Below are 20081 nucleotides of genomic sequence, written 5' to 3' on the forward strand. Positions count from 1 at the left end.
GGAAGCCTGGCATGCTGTAGTCCATGGGGTCACAAAGAGTCAGAGACAACTGAGCAACTGAACAACAATAACATGTTGAAGTATAGATTAAAATGGGTCTGGCACATCCATGGCTTTCTACACTAGTAGTACTTTTTTAAGATACTGACCCACCAGTGACCCAGAAGAAATGATTCCTCCAACTTCCATGGTGGCAGGCAGTTGGGGGTAGGTGGGGAGCTGTGGTGTAGGTCTGGGGACCAGGTGTGGTGACTGTGGACTGTGGGAATGACAAGCAACTACTAACGTTCTTCTGGATGCAAAGTAGAATTTCCTAAGAATGTAACGGATGGCAAAGAGAAAACCTATGGTGGTCGTGAGGGCCCTGATGCCATGTATGTCAAATCAGTATCTTCCAATGGTCATGCTGCTGCTGCTGCTAAATCGCTTCAGTCATGTCCGACTCTGTGCGACCCCACAGATGGCAGCCCACCAGGCTCCACCATCCCTGAGATTCTCCAGGTAAGAACACTGGAGTGGGTTGCCATTTCCTTCTCCAATTCTGATTGTCATGAATTTATTGTAAAAAAAAGAACATGAGCTAACATCAGGAACAATTAAAGCCATGTTGAGTGGTCCAGGTCAGTTTGCTGAGAACAAAATTAATAAAGTCAATTTTAGAGAGATCTCTTCACATGTGCTACCAAAAGTATGCATGTATTTCACCTACAAGGTTCATTCTGTGGAGATTCCTGAGTTCCCAATTACACCTGAAATTGCCTTGTAACTGCTGATAGCTGGGAACTTCCTAGACTGTTAACTAAAATAAATTATAATAAACTGTTAACTTTTTTCAGTATTTAATTCCTATAGTTCAGTTAGCATTTTTTTTTCATCTGTAGAATTTTGCCTGTGTGCAATTGAACTTTAAACTCATTGCAAAGCAGATTATCTTCTGTTCCTTTGCTTAGCAGAGTTGAAATTTGTTTGATCAACATCAACAAATTAAGGGCATTTTCACAAATTGAGACATGAACAAATATGCCATTCTTAGGTGGTTTTGCCTTACTGTTAGATGTGATTTTTTTAAATTAGATCTGTGGTGATACAGTAAATGCTGAAATTTAGGCATAAATTGAACATGTTCTATAGGTAATTAATGGGGTTATACATTTTTATGTTTTTAGTATTTTTCAAAAAACCTATTCTGATCTTATAGTAGTTGTTAGCATTATTGGGGTTATGCAGTTGCATATCATTGCAAATAATTGCATTATAAACAAATTTATAATTTAACCAAAATATTGATTTTTATAATTCAGACTTGAAGTTGAAATTTCTTAAGCATCTTTTGATAAATCTCAGTATTGTTTAAGTGTATCTTATCTTTTTGTTTATTGCTACAATTTAAGAACTTTATTTAAAATTTGGAAGATTACTAAGTACAGCTTTAGAAGCAGGGACTTTTTCCCCCCGCCCCCCTTGCCTTTCAGAAAGAAAAAAGAAAAAAAAAAAAAAAGAAGCAGGGACTTTTTGAACAGTAACCACATGGTCAACAAGTAAACTATATGACTTTCGTTTCACGTGCATTGTGCAATTTGGTCAATGCAAAGTACTATATTTTCATTGACTCTAAAGTTTCCTTTGCAATGTTAAAAAAAAAACAACAAAACCGAACCACCTCCTAATGGGTTAATATGCTTGATGTTGACATTAATCATCTTGCCACCCATTCAACGATGTTTCCATTTCGCCAATTACTTGTCCTCTGGCTGGGTATTGTTTGTCCTAGAAAAATACTGTATTAGCGCAGGCCGCCATAACAAAATACCATAGCCTGACTGGCTTAAACAACAGAAATTTATTGTCTCACACTTCTGGCAGCTGGAAGTCTGAGATCAGGGTGCTAGTGAGAGCTCTCTTCCTAGCTTGCAGGGCTCCACCTTCTCACTGTGTTTTCTCATGGTGTGGGGAGAACTATCTCTCTTGTGTCTCTTCTTATAAGGGCACCAGTTCTATCAGATCAGGGTTTCAAACTTCTGACCTCATTTAACCTTAGTCACCTCCTCAAAGGCCCTATTTCCAAAACAGTCACATGAGGGGTGGTGGTGGTTACGGCTTCAACATGTGAATGTAGAAGCAAGAAATCAGAAGCAGAGGGACCTTTAGGTGATCCAGCTGCTAGTCTCCTTTGGCTGCAAACCCCTTGTTTACTTATCAAGTGAAATACTCTTATTTTCTAGCTCTGCTCTGACATGAAGGAGCTGGAAAACTCTACCCCAGAAGAAAATTACTTTGTACAATCTTCAGTGCCATCTGCTGGAAGCAGGCAAAATTGATATACTGTTGCTCCAGAAAGCTGATTTTTTAAAAAATGAAGCTATCTAAGTTAAACTATAAGGAGTTTCTTTATTAAAGAAAATTAGTTAAAAATTTTTAAACCACTTTAAAGGATAAACTTCAGTTAGCTGAAAAAGAATCAGTTGTGTGAGACAATTCACTATTCAGAAAATGCCAGATGAAAAAAAATTCAAATTGGTATGAAATTTCAAAAATTTCATCTCTATTCATTTAGAGAGGACATACTTAAAAAAAAAAAACAACTATGATGGCAAGATGTCTAAAAAGCTTGCCTTATTAAAAATGTTCAAGAATTGACAGGGTTGAAGGTATCTCCACATTGGGACAAAGTTCAGCAACTTGCACCCAATTACAGATTCCATAGTCTGTCATTCTATTTGTCATTTGGATTTCATTTAGTTTGATATTTTCAGTAATTAAAAAACTTTTATTAATATCCTTAAAGTCTTCAAAGTCATATCCAAGTATAATTCTAGAAAAATTTAAACCTGTTATGGGCTGAATTGTGTTCCCTCATAATTCAAAAAGGGCTTCCCTGATACCTCAGTTGGTAAAGAATATGCCTGCAATGTGGGAGACCTGGCTTCAATCCTTGGGTTGGGAAGATCCCCTGGAGAAGGGAAAGGCTACCCACTCCAGTATTCTGGCCTGGAGGAGTCCATGGATGGTATAGTCCGTGGGGTTGCAAAGAGTTGGACGTGACTGAGCGCCTTTCAGTTTTCATAATTCAAATATTGAAGTTCTAACCCCTAATAACTCAGAACGTGACTGTAGTTGGGGGTAGGGCCTTTAAAGAGGTAATTAAGGCAAAATGAGGTCATACAGATGGGTCCTAGTCCATTATGGCTGGTGTCCTTATGAGAAGAGGAAGGGCAATGTAAGGACACAGAGAGAAGGCACCATCTGCAAGCCAGTCAACCCTGCTGAACACTGACCGTGGACAGCTAGCCTCCAGGACTATGAGAAAATAAATTTTTATTGTTTTAAGTCAACCAGTCTGTGGTATTTTGTTATGGCAACTCTAGCAGACTAAACAATGTCCTTCCTGTGGGGTCCTTCCTTTTCTCTAAATTATGTTGAAGGAGAGTTTCTTTACTTCCTTGGTTCCCCATCTCTTCATCTCTTTCAAAAAGGTTCTTTTTTTTTTTTTCCTTATAACAGCCTTCTTCTTCACTAATGAAAAGTAGAAATCAAGGAGATTCCTAAAGACAGTTGGTAAGTAATAGGCTAAAATAGTCCTTATCACACTCTAGCAAACATATGATGTTATAGGGCTCAAGTTACAAGAAACTTGGTATAAGAAGGGTTTATTTATTTATTTATTTATTTTTAAGAAGGGTTTATTTTGAATTTCTCCCAGGAGATTTTCTCCTTTTAACTATAACAAAGTAGGGAATGTAGACAAACATTCAGGAAAAGAGACTGTATGTTCTAAGGGATGCCACATACTTTTTACCAAGAAGAGAATAGTGAAAGGCCTCCAGTCATCTCCTTGGTGTGGATGGAGCCCAGGTACACCTCACCCCATGGCTTCTCACTTTTACACCATGTAGGGAAAAGGTAGGAAAAGGTAATGAACAAAGTAGAAGCAAAACTCTGAGGGACTCAGGGATTGAAAGAGCAGGAGGAGGGACTTCCTCGGTGGTCCGGTGGCTAAGACTCTACAGTCCCAATGCAGAGGGCCTGAGTTCCATCCCTAGTCAGGGAATTAGATCCCACATGCCACATCTAAGACCTGCACAGTCAGATAAAAGAATAAAAAATAAACATTAAAAAAAAAAAAAAGAGCAGGAGAAAGTTTTAGCTGTCACGAGTAAGGAGTTTGTAAGAAGCTTCAGAGAGAGAAGAGATAATGTTGTAGGAGGCTTTCCTTTTTGCTTTTTCAGTGAAAGGCCTCGGTATTAATACATCTCTATGTATTAATGGTTCAGTCGCTAAGTCGTGTTGGACTCTGGTGACCGCCCCGCCTCAACCCCCAAGGACTGTAGCCTGTCAGGCTCCTCTGACCATGGTGTTTCCCAGGCAGGAATACTGGAGTGGGTTGCCATTTCCTTCTCCTAGGGATCTTCCTGACCCATGAATCGAATCCAGGTTTCCCGCACTGCAGGTGGTTTCTTTACTGACTGAGCTACGAGGGAAGCCACCATACTTCTTTAAGGAAATGTCTAAATCCTTTTTGGATTAAGTTTCTTCAGTCTGCAACTGGGTACCATGTGATCCGGTGTCTGTGAGGCATCTCATTCAAAGATGATAGGACTAATTTTGTAAATAAGTTTCCTTTAAGGACACTTACAATACTAATGATCTTTATTATTTACAAAATTAGTCCCATTACCTTTGAATGAGACGCCTCACAAACACCGGATCACATGGTACCCAGTTGTAGACTGAACAAGCTTAATCCAAAAAGAATTTCCAGTCCTCATTGTTCTTATTTCCTGGATCTGGGGGTGGGGGGTGGGGGTTTGATATATGAGTAAAGTGGGCCTTTCCTGTCTACTTTCCAAGACAAGAAAGAAAAAAAAAGTTCTTTGTTTTCCATGAAACTGTAGTGGAGCTATAAATTGCATGGCTGAAGCATATAATCTAATCCATATACTTTCTCCATAACTACTAGTGGGAAAATTTGCAGTCCTGATGTCTATTAGTTTCTCCCCCCTCAACTAAAGTTTAGAAAACATGTGCTTTGAGACACACTCTGGGCTGAAGTAACATTTCTTCTCTCTGTATGTTTTATTTTTATTTTTTGTAAATTAATTAATTTATTTTAATTGGAAATTAATTACTTTACAATATTGTAGTGGTTTTTGCCATACATTGACATGAATCAGCCATGGGTGTACATATGTCCACCATCATGAACCCCCCTCACACCTCCCTCTCCATCTCATCCCTCAGGGTCATCCCAGTGCACCAGCCCTGAGTACCCTGTCTCATGCATTGAAGCTGGACTGGCAATCCATTTCACACAGGGCAATATACATGTTTCAATGCTATTCTGTCAAATCATCCCACCCTCACCCTCTCCCACAGAGTCCAAAAGTCTGCTCTTTACATCTGTGTCTCTTTTGCTCTCATATAGGGTCATCATTACCATCTTTCTAAATTCCATATATGTGTTAATATACTGTATTGGTGTTTTTCTTTCTGATTTACTTCACTTTGTATAATAGGCTCCAGTTTCATCCACCTCATTAGAACTGATTCTTTTTAATAGCTGAGTAATACTCCATTGTGTATATGTACCACAGCTTTCTTATCCATTCATCTGCTGTTGGGCATCTAGGTTGCTGCCATGTCCTGGCTATTGTAAACAGTGCTGGGATGAACATTGGGGTACACATGTCTCTTTCAATTCTGGTTTCCTCAGTGTGTATGCCCAGCAGTGGGATTGCTGGGTCATATGGCAGTTCTATTTCCAGTTTTTAAAGGAATCTCCACACTGTTCTCCATAGTTGCTCTACTAGCGTGCATTCCCACCAAGAGTGTAAGAGGGTTCCCTTTCTCCACACTCTCTCCAGCGTTTATTGTTTGTAACTTTTGGATAGCAGCCATTCTGACTGGCATGTAATGGTACCTCATTGAGGTTTTGATTTGCATTTCTCTGATAATGAGTGATGTTGAGCATCTTTTCATGTGTTTGATAGCCATCTGTATGTCTTCTTTGGAGAAATGTCTGTTTAGTTCTTTGGCCCATTTTTTGATTGGGTCATTTATTTTTCTGGAATTGAGCTGCATGAGCTGCCTGTATATTTTTTAGATTAATTCTTTGTCAGTTGCTTCATTTGCTATTATTTTCTCCCATTCTGAAGGCTGTCTTTTCACCTTGCTTATAGTTTCCTTCATTGTGCAAAAGCTTTAAATTTAATTAGGTCCCATTTGTTTATTTTTGCTTTTATTTCCATTACTCTGGGAGGTGGGTCATAGAGGATCCTGCTGTGATTTATGTCAGAGAGTGTTTTGCCTATGTTTTTCTCTAGGAGTTTTATAGTTTCTGGTCTTACATTCAGATCTTTAATCCATTTTGAATTTATTTTTGTGTATGTTGTTAGAAAGTGTTCTAGTTTCATTCTTTTACAAGTGGTTGACCAGTTTTCTCAGCGCCACTTGTTAAAGAGGTTGTCTTTTCCCCATTGTATATTCTTGCCTCCTTTGTCAAAGATAAGGTGTCCGTAAGTGCATGGATTTATCTCTGGGCTTTCTATTTTGTTCCATTGATATATATTTCTGTCTTCGTGCCAGTACCATACTGTCTTGATGACTGTAGCTTTGTACTATAGTCTGAAGTCAAGCAGGTTGCTTCTTCCAGTTCCGTTCTTCTTTCTCAAGATTGTTTTGGCTATTCGAGGTTTTTTGTATTTCCACACAAATTGTGGAATTATTTGTTCTAGTTCTCTGAAAAATACCATTGGTAGCTTGACAGGGATTGCATTGAATCTATAGATTGCTTTGGATAGTATACACATTTTCACCACATTGATTCTTCTGATCCATGAACATGGTATATTTCTCCATCTATTTGTGTCATCCTTGATTTTCTCATCAGTGTTTTATAGTTTTCTATGTATAGGTCTTTTGTTTAGGTAGATATATTCCTAAGTATTTTATTCTTTTCTTTGCAATGGTGAATGGAATTGGTTCCTTAATTTCTCTTTCTGTTTTCTCATTTTTAGTGTATAGGAATGCAAGGGATTTCTCTGTGTTAATTTTATGTCCTGCAACTTTACTATATTCATTGATTAGCTCTAGTAATTTTCTGGTGGTGTCTTTAGGGTTTTCTATATAGAGGATCATGTCATCTGCAAACAATGAGAATTTTCCTTCTTCTTTTCCACTCTGGATTCCTTTTATTCCTTTTTTTCTTCTCTGATTGCTGTGGCTAAAACTTTCAAAACTATGTTGAATAGCAGTGGTGAGAGTGGGCACCCTTGTATTGTTCCTGACTTTTAGGGGAAATGCTTTCAATTTTTCACCATTGAGGATAATGTTTGCTATGGGTTTATCATATATGGCTTTTATTATGTTGAGGTATTTTCCTTCTATGCCTGCTTTCTTGAGGGTTTTTCTCATAAATGGATGTTGAATTTTGTCAAAGGCTTTCCCTGCATCTATTGAGATAATCATATGGTTTTTATCTTTCAATTTGTTAATATGGTGTATCACATTGATTGATTTGTGAATATTGAAGAATCCTTCCATCCCTGGGATAAAGCCTACTTGGTCATGATGTATGATCTTTTTAATATGTTGTTGGATTCTGTTTGCTAGAATTTTGTTGAGGATTTCTGCATCAATATTCATCAGTGATATTGGCCTGCAGTTTTCTTTTTTTGTGGCATCTTTGTCTGGTTTTGGTATTAGGGTGATGGTGGACTCATAGAATGAGTTTGGCAGTTTACCTTCCTCTGCAATTTTCTGGAAGAGTTTGAGTAGGATAGGTGTTAGCTCTTCTCTAAATTTTTTGTTAGAATTCACCTGTGAAGCCATCTGGTCCCGGGGTTTTGTTTGTTGGAAGACTTTTTTATTACAGTTTCTATTTCTGTGCTTGTGATGGGTCTGTTAAGATTTTCTATTTCTTTCTGGCTCACTTTTGGAAGGTTATACTTTTCTAAGAATTTGTCCATTTCTTCCAAGTTGTCCATTTTATTGGCATATAGTTTCTGATAGTAGTCTCTTATGAGCCTTTGTATTTCTGTGTTGTCTGTTGTGATTTCTCCATTTTCATTTCCAATTTTGCTGATTTGATTCTTCTCCCTTTTTTTTCTTGATGAGTCTGGCTAATGGTTTGTCTATTTCATTTATCTTCTCAAAGAACCAGCTTTTGGTTTTGTTGATTTTTGCTATAGTCTTCTTTGTTTCTTTTTCCTTTATTTCTGCCCTAATTTTTATGAGTTCTTTCCTTCTACTAACCCTGGGATTCTTCATTTCTTCTTTTTCTAGTTGCTTTAGGTGTAAAGTTAAGTTATTTATTTGATTTTTTTCTTGTTTCTTGAGGTAAGCTTGTATTGCTATGAACCTTCCCCTTAGCACTGCTTTTACTAAATCCCATAGGTTTTGGGTTGCTGTTTTCCTTTTCATTCATTTCTATGCATATGTTGATTTCTTCTGTGATTTGTTGGTTATTCAGAAGCGTGTTGTTTAGCCTCCATATGTTTGTCTTTTTAATAGTTTTTTTCCTGTAGTTGACAACTAATCTTACCACATTATGATCAGAAAAGATGCTTGAAATGATTTCCATTTTTTTTCAATTTACCAAGGCTAGATTTATGGCCCAGGATGTGATCTATCCTGGAGAATGTTCCGTGTGCACTTGAGAAAAAGGCGAAATTCATTGTTTTGGGGTGAAATGTCTTATAGATATCAATTAGTTCTGACTGGTCCATTGCATCATTTAAAGTTTGTGTTTCCTTGCTAATTTTCTGTTTAGTTGACCTATCCATAGGTGTGGGAGTTAAAGTCTCCCACTATTATTGTGTTACTGTTAATTTCCCCTTTCATACTTGCTAGCATTTGCCTTACATGTTGCAGAGCTCCTATGCTGGGTGCATATATAATTGTTATATCTCCTTCTTGGATTGATCCTTTGATCATTATGTAGTGTCCTTCTTTGTCTCTTTTCATGGCCTTTATTTCAAAGTCTATTTTATCCGATGTGAGTGTTGCTACTCCTGCTTTTTTTTGGTCTCCATTTGCATGAAATTTCTTTTTCCAGCCCTTCACCTTCAGTCTGTATGTGTCCCTTGTTTTGAAGTCATTCTCTTGTAGACAGCATATATAGGGGTCTTGTTTTTCTATCCATCCAGCGAGTCTTTGTCTTTGGTTGGGTCATTCAACCCATTTACATTTAAGGTAATGATTGATAAGAGTGATCCCATTGCCATTTACTTTGTTTTTTGGGGTTTGAGTTTTAAACCTTTTCTGTGTTTCCTGTCTAGAGAAGATCCTTTAGCATTTGTTGAAGAGCTGGTTTGGTGGTGCTGAATTCTGTCAGCTTTTGCTTGTCTGTAAAGTGTTTGATTTCTCCTTCATATCTGAATGAGATCCTTGCTGGGTATAGTTATCTGGGTTGTAGGTTTTTCTCTTTCATCACTTTAAGTATATCCTGCCATTCCCTTCTGGTCTGAAGTTTCTATTGAAAGATCAGCTGTTATCCTTATGGGAATCCCCTCGTGTGTTATTTGTTGCTTTTCTCTTGATGCTTTTAATATTTGCTCTTTGTGTTTGATCTTTGTTAATTTGATTAATATGTGTCTTGCGGTGTTTTGCCTTGGGGTGTTTTACCTCAGAGGTTTATCCTGTTTGGGACTCTCTGGTTTCTTGGACTTGGGTGGCTATTTCCTTCCCCATTTTAGGGAAGTTTTAACTATTATCTCCTCAAGTATTTTCTCATGGCCTTTCTTTCTGTCTTCTTCTGGGATGATTTTTCTTCTTCTCCTATGACTTGAAAGTTGGGGCATTTAACATTGTCCCAGAGGTCTCTGAGGTTGTCCTAATTTCTTTTAATTCTTTTTTCTTTTTTCCTCTCTGCTTCATTTATTTCCACCATTCTATCTTCCACCTTACTTATCCTATCTTCTGCCTCAGTTATTCTACTGTTGGTTCCCTCCAGAGTGCTTTTGATCTCATTTATTGCATTATTCATTATTGATTGACTCTTTTTTATTTCTTCTAGGTCCTTGTTAAGATTTTCTTTCATCTTCTCAATCCTTGTCTCTAGGTTATTTATCTGTAACTCCATTTTGTTTTCAAGATGTTGGATCATCTTTACTATCATTATTCTGAATTCTTTTTCAGGTAAACTCCCTATCTCCTCCTCTTTTGTTTGGTTTGGTGGGCATTTATCATGTTCTTTTAGGAACAGAATATTTAGGAGCAGAATATTTCTCTGCCTTTTCATTTTGTTTAGATTGCTGTGTTTGGGGTGGCCTTTCTGTATGCTGGAAGTTTGTGGTTTCTCTTTATTGTGGAGCTTGCTCCCTGTGGGTGGGGTTGGACGAGTGGCTTGTCAAGGTTTCCTGGTTAAGGAAGCTTGTGTCGGTGTTCTCGTGGGTGGAGCTGTATCTCTTCTCTCTGGAGTGCAGTGAAATGTCCAATAGTGAGTTTTGAGATGTCTATGGGTTTGGTGTGACTTTTGGCAGCCTGTATTTTAATGTTCAGGGCTATGTTCCTGCGTTGCTGGAGAATTAGCATGGTATGTCTTGCTCTGGAACTTGTTGGCTCTTGGGTGGAGCATGGTTTCAGTATAGGTATGGAGGATTTTAGATGAGCTCTTGTTGATTAATGTTCTCTGGAGTCAGAAGTTTTCTGGTGTTCTCAAGTTTTGGATTTAAGCCTCCTGCCTCTGGCTTTCAGTCTTACAGTAGCCTCAAGACTTCTCCATCCACACAGCACAGATGATAAAACATCTAGGTTATGGTGAAAAGATTCTCCACAGTCTGGAACACCCAGAGAGGTTCACAGAGTTACATAGAGAAGAGAAGAGGGAGGAGGGAAATAGAGGTGATCAGGAGAAAAGGGGGAGTCAAAAGGGGAGAGACCAATCTAGCCAGTGATCAGTTCCCTAAGTGTTTTCCACAGCCTAGAACACCCAGATAGATTCACAGAATTTAGAGAAGAGAGGGGGAGGGAGGAGATAGAAGTGACCTGGGCAAGAAAAAGGAGAGTCAAAAGGGGAGAGAGCAATCAAGCCAGTAATCATACTCCTAAGCAAAAATGGCTACTGAAGATTAGATTCTTTTTTTTTTTTTTTAAGATTAGATTCTTAAAGGCACAAAATTGATAACAAATACCAAAAAGCAAAGATTAAAAATCCAGAGTAGAGTTTAACTCTGAAAAGTACACTATTTAAAATGCAAAACAAAATCACAAAAATTATAAAATACATATATATGAAATTTGCTTTAAAAATAGGGTCTTTTTTTTTTGCAAGGTAATAGTAGATTATAAAAATGAAAATTAAGGAGTAATAAAGAACTTAAACATACAAAAATTTAAAAATTATAATAGTAAAAGTATATCTAGGAATTTCTCTGGAGCTGTTGAGGGCAGTGTGGGGTCAGTTCAGTTTCAGATAGTTCCTTGTTCCAGCTTATACTTCTTCTCAAGGCCTATAGGCCCCTTCCAATGCTTAGTCAATGCTAACTACTGTTTATTTTATTTTTTTAATTTAAAACTGCCCCAGGCTGACCTCACGCCCCTCCCACTGCTGTAGCCTGACCTCTCGCAGCCCCACCCCTCATAACTACTGTTTAATCTGTTGCACCTGTCATTTCCAGAGCGGTTCCCTCTTCTTTGTTTATTTTGGCTTCCCTTGTTTGCAAGTCTCTTCAGTGTCTAATTTCCGCCCTGACACAAGGAGGGGGCGGTGGGGGAAGTGGTCACTTATTTAGGCTCACTTGTTCAGTTGTGCTGTGGGGCGGGATGGACACTGCAAACAAATGTCACTGGCCTGTGTGGGGAGCACTTGCAGCGTATGGACCACACTGGGTTTGCCCCAGCTCACAGCATTCATGCTTTCCCAGTCTACACTGCTCAGGCTCCGGGTTGCTCTGCAGGGGAGCTGTCCAAAGCGGGCCCCGGGTTTCGTGCACTTCCCAGGTCTAAGCCGCTCAGGTTCAGTTTCTCAGGTACTCCACAAAGGTGCAGACTTGGTGGGGCATGCGTTTTGTGCCCTTCCCAGGTCCGAGCAGCTCAGATGACCAGGTGCTTGGTGGGCACACTGTCCCAGGTGGGCTGTGCGTCTTAATCACCTCCCCCATCCCCGCCGCTTGGTTCCCCAGGTGCTCCGTGAGAGCACCATCTCAGGTGTGCTGTGTGTCTCCTTTGGGGAGCTGATCTCTGGCTGCGACCCTCCTGGCAGATGTCAACCATCCAGGATCCCAGGAGGACTTGGTTAGCAACTGGGAGCCTGCTTGCAGTTTGGTAGAGGATGCCATCTCTGGGGCTGAGATTGTCCCTTGCCTTCCAGCTCTGGCTGTAGCCCACCTGCCTCTCTGCCTCCGGTGGGGGATGGGCAGGTCCACAACTGGCTAGCTCTCCTTTGATATTCGCTCAATCCTTTGTTCTGTGAGCAGGCCAGGCTGTGCCTTAGGTTAGAGCTTTTCGTGGGAAAGTTCTCTCTGTCTCCTTTTTTCTCTCTCTCTGGCTATCCCACAGTTTGGGTTGCTGTCTCAATGTTAGCTCCCTCAGATTGTCCTCAGGGCATTCAGGCCCAGTCCTTACCGTAAGCAATGCAGCCCGCGCCTCCCTGTTCAGCCCCTGCTTGCTGGTTGCAGACGCGAGCGTCTGGGCTACTTCTCCCCTGGGAGTTGCAGTTAGGCGCAAATTCTGTGGGTTTTTTTTTTTTTTTTTCCCCTCCCAGTTATGTTGCCCTCTGAGCTTCCAAAACTCCCACAGACCCACAGGTGAGAGGGTTTCCTGGTGTTTGGAAACTTTTCCTCCTTCACAACTTCCTCCCTGGGACAGGTCTCCATCCCTAACTCTTTTGTCTCTCTTTTTGTCTTTTATATTTTGTCCTACCTTCTTTTGAAGAGAATGGGCTGCCTTTCTGGGTGCCTAGTGTCTTCTGTAAGTGTTCAGAAGTTGTTTTGTGAAAGTTGCTCAGCATTCAAATGACCTTTTGATGAATTTGTGGGGGAGAAAGTGGTCTCCCCATCCTATTCCTTCACCATCTTAGGACCACCCCTCTGTGTGTGTTTTACGTTGTAATTGGCCTACCAGGCTAAAGAAACCAAAAATTGTAATGGCTGCAAATACACGAATTTTTGAGTTATTTGCCAACATGAAATGTGTAAATTCTGATGGTTTATCTGCACACAAAAACTATCGACAAAGTCATAATTCTGTTGCAAGATCATGAGGCACAAGTGATGAGAACTAGATGCAAATCATTTGACTTTCATAAGTCACATGTTCATTTTCAAAATAGAGTAGAAGTTGAGGGCAAAAATAATAATTGTTGCTATTTCTTGAGCACCTACGAAGCACCAGGCATTGTTCTAGGTTTATTAAATGTTATTTCCACAAAATAGTAGACTTTTAAAACATAATTCTAAGGAGGAGAACTCTGAAAGTCAAAATGCTTAAGAAACTCCCCTCAAGCTCACAATTATCCCAGTAATTCAGTGAGTGGGATGAGAAATGAGGACAGTCATAGAGGAAGAAGGGATGGTTGCCTGGAAGACTCCAGGATTCCAGTGCAAAGTTAGCTGACCCAGTTTCCAGTAGCTGGTGATGTCCATCAAGAGGATTTTCTCTTCTGTGCCTTAGTTGAGTGAGAAAAAGTATAAGAGATTACAAGCATATAGAGAAAAAAGCCATTTTCTACTCCTCCCCAAGCCTAGACACTGCAATGAGCAGATTACTGAGAACTTAAAATAATATATCTTAGCAAATTTTACCCAGGCAGTGATGATGTTCAGTACCATCTTGTTTCATTTTTTTAAATTACCAGAAAACATAATCTAGTTGTTGTTGCTGTTCAGTAGCTAAGTCGTGTCCAACTCTTTGTGACCCCATGAACTGCAGCATGCCAGGCTTCCCTAAACTTCACCATCTCCAGGAGTTTGCTCAAACTCACGATTCATTGAGTCAGTGATCCCATCCAGCCATCTCATCCTCTAGTTAGATTACTAAAAATACTTTGTCACTAACAAATCTTTCAAAAAGTTCTCTTTTATAGTTGAACTTTTAAAAAAAAAACCCATTATTTGAGGCTCTAAAATGCAACAGCCTTCCTCTATTTAAGTTTTTAAAAAGATTTAAAAAGCAGCTTCTCCATGACCGCTTGTCTTGATTTTCTTCTGCTACAGCATAAACTGATGGTGGGCTTCCATCGCCATCTGGTGGACTATGTGTACATGTGTCACAAGACCCTACAGTTGAGTGGACCGCTTGAGTAGGCAACTTGACCAACCCGTTAAATCACAGTTCCTTCACTCTGGGTCGGGCTGGGTAAGATAATCCAGTCTCAGTTTGGAACCTCTCTTGAAAGGAGGAGCTGTACATGTTGGAGCTCTAGGAGGCCGTTGACAGCCTTAGCGAATGCTTTTCAACAGCTTTTCCTCCCTTGCCTGTGTTTCCATCATGGTTCTCAGGGAAGAAAAGGAGGGAGGAAGAGGATGAAGGGACGAACGAAAGGCAACTGTGAGCAGGCGGACAGAAGCAGAAGACACGCCGAAAGGAGCAGAGAACGCTGCTGCCTGCTGCTGACAGCTGACGAAGGACCTGATTACAGCTCATTTCAGAGTTTCCACTGCAGTGCTGCTCCTTATAGGAATGATCTCCCCTCCTTTCCATTTAAGATACTGTTTCTCGTAGTCAAATGAGTTTAAACCGACACTCCCCTCCCAGGTTCTTGCATGACTCCTGATAAAATTATTAAAGGAAATGTCTTCAGAACCAGTTCAAAAGTCAATCCCCAGTCTCACTATTACAGTTCAGTCACCTTGTATGGGCTTGGTGTTGTTTCATACAGTAAATATTTCAAAAGTGCTTGTTCTGTGCAATGCACAGTGCTGGTCAGTCCTAGGAATGCAAAGACTAGTAGGAGATAATAGTTTCTTAGTGGGTTTCCCTGGTGGCTCTGTCGGTAAAGAATTTGCCTGCAATGAGGGAGACCTGGGTTCGATCCCTGGATTGGGAAGATCCCCTGGAGGAGGGCATGGCAACCCACTTACAGTACTCTTGCCTGGAGAATCCCCATGGACAGAGGAGCCTGGCAGGCTGCAGTCCATGGGGTCGAAAAAGTCAGACATGACTGGACGACTAAGCACAATAGTTTCTTGGGGAGAGGAAATAACATGGAAAAATAATAATAGGTAACCAGTTCCATGACAGAAGTATAAGGAAAGTGATTTGGGACAAAGAAGAGCACAATTTATTCAGATTTTTAAAATTTACCAATGCTGAAATGCTAACAATGTGCTGAGAAGTGTGTTACCATCTGAAGATATGATGCAGAATAAAATATAATCTCATAGTTTAAGGAGCTTAAGTTTTATCATAAAGATAAATGTAAATGCATTTGGCAGCCAAAGGAACACCAAACCATGTGTTTAAGGGGCAGATCTGAGAAGGGACCCAGAGAGGAGATATCTAAATTGATACTGAAAGGTTTAAAGTTTAAGCAGGATTAGATGAAGATGGGTTAGAAGATTTCATAGAGGAAACTTGCAAATACAGAATGCTGGTATTGAAACAGTCCTCTCAGCAGCATTAGATAGTAACTTTCAGATTCTGTTACTTTCCACTTTTCTGTTTTTCTTCTTATCTGTCTGGCCCCTTCCGTTTTTTAAGTGTGATTTTTTTTGAGCTATGATTGATGCACAGTATCATAGAAGTTCTATGCATACAACATAGTGATTTGCAATTATTAAAGGCTTCACTCTGTTTACAGTTTTTTAAATAAAATATTGGCTATATTCTCTGTGTCATACAATATATCCTTGTAGTTTATTTATTTTGTAAACAATAATTTGTACTTTTAATCCTTACCCCTATCATGCCCCTCCCTCTCCCCCATCTCCCCTGGTAACCACTAGTTTGTTCTCTATATCCATGAAGTGAATCTATTTCCTGAAGTGAATCTATTTCCTAGGTGCTATATTCATGAGTTTGTATTTTTTTAGATTCCATGTATAAGTGGTATCATAGAGTAGTTGTCTCTCTCTGTCTGACTTATTTCACTTAGCATAATACCCTCTGTCATATCTTTTCCTTTTACCTGTCAGGCTCCTTCTCAGTCTTCTTAGTCCTGAGTTTCTTTCCCTTCTCTTTCCTCACTCCCCTGCTAGGAGTGTTTTAACTAACAAGTCCATATGCTGAGCCCTGATCTGTGACCAGTGAGTGCTGCGGATCAGCTCATGTCTGTGCCCTCCATCACGTTCTCGTCACCTGGTGGTGGGGCCGCTGCGGCTCATGCCCTCTAGCAGTTCCATTGCCACCAGGATTCCTGCAGCAGCCACATGTCTCCTTGAGGAATGCCTCTCAGCCTAGGGCGGAGGCCTCTAAATTTTGAAATTTCCTTTCTTGCTCACTTTCCATTGACTTTAAACATGGTAGCTGCTATCTGCAGTTGCTATTTCTGTGCCCTTAGAATCCTCTTATATCTCCATTTGTGTGTGTGTGTGTGTGTGTGTTAGTTGCTTGCTCTCTTTGCAACCCCATGCATTATAGCTGACCAGGCTCCTTTGTCCATGGAATTCTCCAGGCAAGAATTCTGGAATGAGTTGCCATGCCCTTCTCCAGTGGATCTTCCCAGCCCAGGGATTGAACCTGGGTCTCCTGCATTGCAGGCAGATGCATTGCTGTCTGAGCCACCAGAGAAGCTCATCTCTCTTAGTAGATCCCTACATTTTACTACGTAACTAACATTTATATTAAACTTTTCTGTTTAAATAACTGACACAGTTTTTGTCTCCTGATCGGAACTTGGGTGATGGAATGAGGCTGAGAGAGGAGTTGGGAATGATTGCAAATAGCACAAACCACAACAAAGAAGAATTAAATGGTTTGACTTCATTGAAGTTGAGGACTTCTCTGATAGACATTGTTAAGAAAATGAAAAAACTAAACAAGTCCTACTGTACTGCCCAGAGAACTATATTCAATATTCTATAATAAACCATAATGGAAAAAAATATTTAAAGAGTATATATCCTGAAATATGTTGGTACCACTGACTCGTTGGACATGAGTTTGAGCAAGCTCCAGAAGTTGGTGATGGACAAGGAAGCCTGGCGTGCTGCAGTCCATGGGGTTGCAGAGTTGGACTCTATTGAGTGACTGAACTGAACTGAATTTTCCTCACTCCACCCACAACTTGAAGCTTTCCTCAAACATACTGAAGAATCTTAACAACTAATCATTGAATGATTGATTGCAAAGTTGACCAGGCTTTAGCTTTAAATTCCACAGAATTGCTGATTTCAAGGAGTGCCTAAGAAGCTCTGCAAATAAACACATTGCCCAGGTGTCTGAAATGCTCCCTCCTTTTCCCTTTGTCTCGCAAGTTGACATTAGTATGTTTCAATATCTCATTAGCAGAATGAATAGGATCCTCTAGTCCTTTGAGAGGAGGCAGTTGAAGGATTCATATGATCTTGCTTTCACCTGTTTATCAGCTTCTCTCTCTTCACATCTACTCACCTAAGGGCCCTTCCTTTTCTGTCTTCCACTGATAGAGTACTTGCTGATATCCCCTCCACCTTGTAAATATTCTTTTTTTAAAAAATTATTTATCTATTTATTTTTGTTGCACTGGGTGTTAGTTGCTTTGCACGGGCTTTTCTCTAGTTATGGCTAGCTGGGGCTACTCTTCATTGAGGTACAAGGGCTTCTCTTTGTGGTGGTTTCTCTTGTTGCAGAGAATGGACTCTGGGCACCCAGGCTTCAGGAATTACAGCTCGTAGGCTGAGCACAGGCTCAGTAGTTGTGCATGGGCCTAGTTGCCCTGTGACATGTGGAATCTTCCCAGACCAGAGATCCAACCTGTGTCCCCTGCATTGGCAGGCAGCCTCTTATCCACTGTGCCACCATGCCTCCTTTTCTTTTTCTTTCTTTCTTTCTTTTTTTTTTTTAAGGCCATGAAGCATGTGGGATCTTAGTTCCTTGACCAGGCATCGAACCTGTGCCCCTGCATAGGGAGTGTACCACCATCATAGGAAGTGAACCACCAGGGAAGTCCCTCCTTTTCTTTTTTGACCAGTCTCACAATGTTTCCAACATCTGTTATACTTTAGAGGGGACCCTTCTCTGAAAATAGAAGTTCTTTCCAGGCCATGATATAAATTTCTAGTAAAAGCAAATGAATGAAAATATAGCAAGAAATGACATTTCACAAGGAAGTTGCCTGAAAGTGGGCTGTTGTAGTAAAAAGAGGCCAACGCCCAGTCCTTAGTCCCCATGGCCTGATCACTTCCACCCCTCAGGACTCCATCACATCATGTGGTTGGCTGTCTGATCCTCAGCAGACCGTGTGGATTACACTATGTACATTGGCACTTGTTACACAGCAAGTGCAAACAGCTGGGTTTCTTGCTCTTCATCCACTGCCAAGATATTATTCCTCATAAGGCCTTTTAACTGCTTTTGCAGTTAGTAACATCAGCGACTGGGAAATCAAACATTTTATCTAGTGGTTTGTTAACGCAATGCTATTTTCCAGATGTTTTCTAGGGCTGTTCCTCAGATGTTGATTTGTGATGGCGTTGATATTTTCTTTCTATAGCCTTTTATTATTTTTAAGCAGTGATATTTAATTTCGTTAGGTGAAATGTCCTTTCCAAACTCTTTGTTTCTGATGACACACAGTTATTTTGTGCCTCGTGTTAATCCCACAAACTATGGGACTTGGCCCAGTTGTAGACAGGACTAGACAACAGATGCGTTAGAGGAAGTGCTGCACCAGACTTTGGCTCCTGTTGAGGCTACCAGACACGTAATGGATCGTAGGCCCGGGAAATGTTAGGCCGAGGGAGATTATTTACTCAGATCTTCCCTCTATTCACAAAACATAGCTAGAAGTTGTAGATGCTAAATGATTTTATTCTGGGCCACACAACTAGTTGTCAGTAAAATGAGAACTAGAACCCAGATCTCCCAGGTACATGTGTGTGTGCGTGCTAAGTCACTTCAGTTGTGTTCAACTCTTTGTGACCCTAAGGACTGTAGCCCACCAGGCTCCTCTGTCCATGGGCATTCTCCAGGAAAGAATACTGGAGTGGGTTGCCATGCCCTTCTCCAGGGATCTTCCCCACCCAGGAATCCAACCTGAGTCTCCTGCATTGCAGGCAGATTCTTTACCACTGAGACGTGGGGGAAGATCTCTCCTAGGTACAGGGGAGAGGAAATCTTTTTTTAATTCTTTTCACCTGAAGGCATATGGGTAAATTTGTTTGTCCCTTTCAGTGGTCCAAGGGAACATTCATTGACAAAAAAGTCTCTTGGTAGCATTTCAAAAAGGCGGGACAAACTCTTGCTGCCCCGGTCTATAGGAACCATCACTCTTCCCCAGTGAGCCCCCCTGAGTGTCTCTACCACCTGCCCACTCTTCTTATAGGCTGGCACCAAGATTTCACACAGATGGACTGATTCCCGTGCAAAGCTGTTTTGCCAAGAATGGTTTCAGTTTCTCTACTCTCCAATTCCTCCTTTCTCCCCACAAGCTCTCCTAGATCATATAGACCTACCAAGGTCCCCTGAAAGTGTTGTGATCATCTATTTCCCCATCCCTCGTGAGAGAGAGAGGAGAAGGAATCAAGTTCAGGGTGCTATGAGGCAGAAACGCTTTGAAAGTTTGACAGCAGTTTATAAATAACACAGGGTGGATGCAGCTGACAATAGGAAGGATATATATGGGAAATACCATCATCAAAAAATGTCTTCCTTTAAAAGGAAGGATGACAACATACAGCCCAAATCCCCAAAAAGCTTAACAGAAATTCTCATAAAACTGTAGGTAGGCTTACACTCTATGACGTAAGTTTTAAACTCTGGATCTGGACTGAAAACATCACCTGCTTTAGGTCTTCCCATAGACACTTAAGTGAAAGTGAAAGTGAAGTTGCTCAGTCGTATCCGACTCTTTGCAACTCCACGCTCCTCTGTCCATGGGATCTTCCAGGCAAGAGTACTGAAGTGGGTTGCCAAGACACTAAAGAGCTACAGAAAAATGCAGTTGACCAGCAAAACACTTTAAGATTCAGCTGTAATCTATAGACTGTCAACTTGAGGGTAACTGG

The 20081-nt window shown here is 40.4% G+C and overlaps 1 pseudogene; it reads left to right on the plus strand.

Annotated features, from left to right (window-relative positions):
• Positions 1–268: 268 nt before the first annotated feature.
• On the plus strand, positions 269–799 carry LOC122673499 (annotated as a pseudogene).
• Positions 800–20081: the final 19282 nt, after the last annotated feature.

This window comes from Cervus elaphus, chromosome 17 (genome assembly GCF_910594005.1).
Source record: "Cervus elaphus chromosome 17, mCerEla1.1, whole genome shotgun sequence".
NCBI lineage: Eukaryota > Metazoa > Chordata > Mammalia > Artiodactyla > Cervidae > Cervus > Cervus elaphus.